The sequence below is a fragment of the Brienomyrus brachyistius genome, chromosome 4 (genome assembly GCF_023856365.1).
Source record: "Brienomyrus brachyistius isolate T26 chromosome 4, BBRACH_0.4, whole genome shotgun sequence".
In the NCBI taxonomy this organism is placed as follows: Eukaryota; Metazoa; Chordata; class Actinopteri; order Osteoglossiformes; family Mormyridae; genus Brienomyrus; species Brienomyrus brachyistius.
The window spans coordinates 3,879,683-3,882,219 of record NC_064536.1 but is presented as its reverse complement, the minus strand read 5'-3'; the positions used below and the strand labels follow the sequence as shown (position 1 = coordinate 3,882,219).

Sequence of the window (2,537 nt, the reverse complement as noted above, 5' to 3'; positions counted from 1 at the left end):
TGTGCGCATTCCGACTCGTTTTGCCAGCACGGGTCACATATGTGTATGATTACAGCCCTGGTGTCAGGGTCAGCGCTTGTCTAACCCTGCCCTTTGTGTCCCCTCACCGTTTGGCCAGCAGGTGTCGCTGGCCATCCTTTCCTCCCCCTGTTTCTTGCCTTTCAGCCCCAGTGTGTCTAACCCTGGTGTGTTTTGGCTGTACCCTATATCTCAATGGGCAAAGCATGTAGCACAGAGATTGAAACCCTCTGGCCAGGGACCAGTCTCACCTGTTTATTTGTATTTACTATTTTTGTCTCCCCAGTGTTTGTTACTTTGTTTTGTTTTGCGGTTATATGTTTGTCCTGCTTTTGTCCTGTTCGCTTCCATCCCTGTTTGTATTTTCGTTCCATGTTACTTATATAAGCGCAGTAATTCCCAGTGTGCTGAGCGTTTCCTAGTGTCAGTGTTTGTTAGAAATCCCCAGTTCTGTGCTTGTTATTATAATGTGCCACACCTGTTGCTTGTTGCTCTGTCCGGTTCATTGGTTAGCTGGTTGCTTGTTGTTTAGTTGTGGCACAATCGTGAAATGGGAAGTGACTTTTGTAACATTATTAATGTAATGAGAGCTCAACAGGCTGTGTCTGGTTGTGGGGGAGGGGAGGGTCGCAATTACATCTTCCAGATCCATGATACGATACTGTCATGCCCGGCTCGTCTGCTCCTCGTGTGTGCCACGCCCCCTGATTACCCACGTGTATTTCCCTGATCGTCTCCAGCTTTGTCTAGTTACTTTGATTTAGTCCTGTGTATTTAAGTCCTGGTCTCCCCGGTTTCCCTTGTCCGTCATTGATGTTACCCGGTGTTCGTCGACCTGCCCTGAATAAACGCCTGCCTGCCTGCCTGCCTGCCTGCCTGCCTGCCTGCCTGCCTGCCTGCCTGCCTGCCTGCCTGCCTGCCTGCCTGCCTGCCTGCCTGCCTGCCTGCCTGCCTGCCTGCCTGCCTGCCTGCCTGCCTGCCTGCCTGCCTGCCTGCCTGCCTGCCTGCCTGCCTGCCTGCCTGCCTGCCTGCCTGCCTGCCTGCCTGCCTGCCTGCCTGCCTGCCTGCCTGCCTGCCTGCCTGCCTGCCTGCCTGCCTGCCTGCCTGCCTGCCTGCCTGCCTGCCTGCCTGCCTGCCTGCCTGCCTGCCTGCCTGCCTGCCTGCCTGCCTGCCTGCCTGCCGATCGCACTTCCTGAGCGATCTTCCGTCCTGCTCGCCCGTGACAGATACATGTTTGTATCGCAATTTCAGTCTCTGGTTCGATTTCAGAACCGTTACACCCTTAATTTATACCCACTGTTTCCCACAGAATTCGTGGTTTTGACTGAGCCGACATGTGTCTGTGTTCTGTTAAAAAGTGCAAAAAAACCTCGGATGGCGAGCATAATTCGTATTACTCGTATTGCAAGACCTCGCTCGTTTATCGAGTTAAAGTTTATTAACATTTTTTGCTCGTCTTGCAAAACACTCACAAACCAAGTTACTCGCAATCCGAGGTTTGACTGTACACTGAATTTTTTCCATCAAGCAAAATACAAATGACAAAATACTGAAAAGTTATTCAATATGTATTTGAAATATATTTAATCGAAATATCGCCCTTCCCTAGTGTCCGAAATTACATGAGTCGTGTTAACACAGTATCAATTGCCTAGCTAAAGAGCAGTGTGCTTCCTCCCCCAACATGCACGCAGAGGGTTGGACGTCCTACCTTGGAGAAGTGAGGTTAATGAAAATGGATGGGTGGCTGTTTTTTTTTCTAAACAGGATACACAGACACCCCCCCCCCCCCCCCCCCAAATAGCTAAAGGGCATGAAAAAAAGAAAAAAAAACAAATCACCAGCAGCATCCGGCAGCGCCGTGGTCTCTAATGGTCTCCCTTGGTGTAACAATCGACCATTCCTGATTTCCTGTCTTCTCTCCAGCAGGAAATCAGGATTCCCCAGGTGGCTGAAAAGCCGTGATGTATCTGACTGAATGTCGAGAGTCCGCCCAACGAGGGAGTGAGACTATGAATGGATTTTCATCCTAGGATGACAGTAGGACAATTTCTTTCTGAATGAAAGACGGACAATCGTTTCTGGGGCACAGGAATGGGCACGTTGAGCTTGCATGAACCATAAATAAATGTGAGGATTTTTTGTTTTTTGTGTAAGTGCATTTCTTGCTTGGGATTTGTGTCTGTTCACAGTAATACTATTATCCTGTTTACTTGTCATTTAAGAACACAAGAAATTTACAAACGAGAGGAGGCCATTCGGCCCATCATGCTCGTTTGGGGAGAACTTAACTAATAGCTCAGAGTTGTTAAAATCTTATCTAGTTCTGATTTAAAGGAACCCAGTGTTTTAGCTTACGCTACACTAACATGGAGACTATTCCATACTCTACACACTGTGTAAAGAAGTGCTTCCTCGAATTCATTTTAAAATGTTCTCCTGTTAATTTCCACTTATGGCCACAAGTTCTAGTATTTAAACTAATATTGAAGTAGCCATTTGGCTGAACAGCATCCCGA

The 2,537-nt window shown here is 48.1% G+C and overlaps 1 long non-coding RNA gene across 1 annotated transcript; it reads left to right on the top strand.

Moving 5' to 3' along the window:
- The first annotated feature begins 1,112 nt into the window (after positions 1-1,112).
- LOC125740633 (uncharacterized) lies at positions 1,113-2,162 on the top strand. The gene is made up of 2 exons (XR_007397719.1): positions 1,113-1,250; positions 1,948-2,162. It is a non-coding gene; the product is annotated as an uncharacterized LOC125740633 (long non-coding RNA).
- Positions 2,163-2,537: the final 375 nt, after the last annotated feature.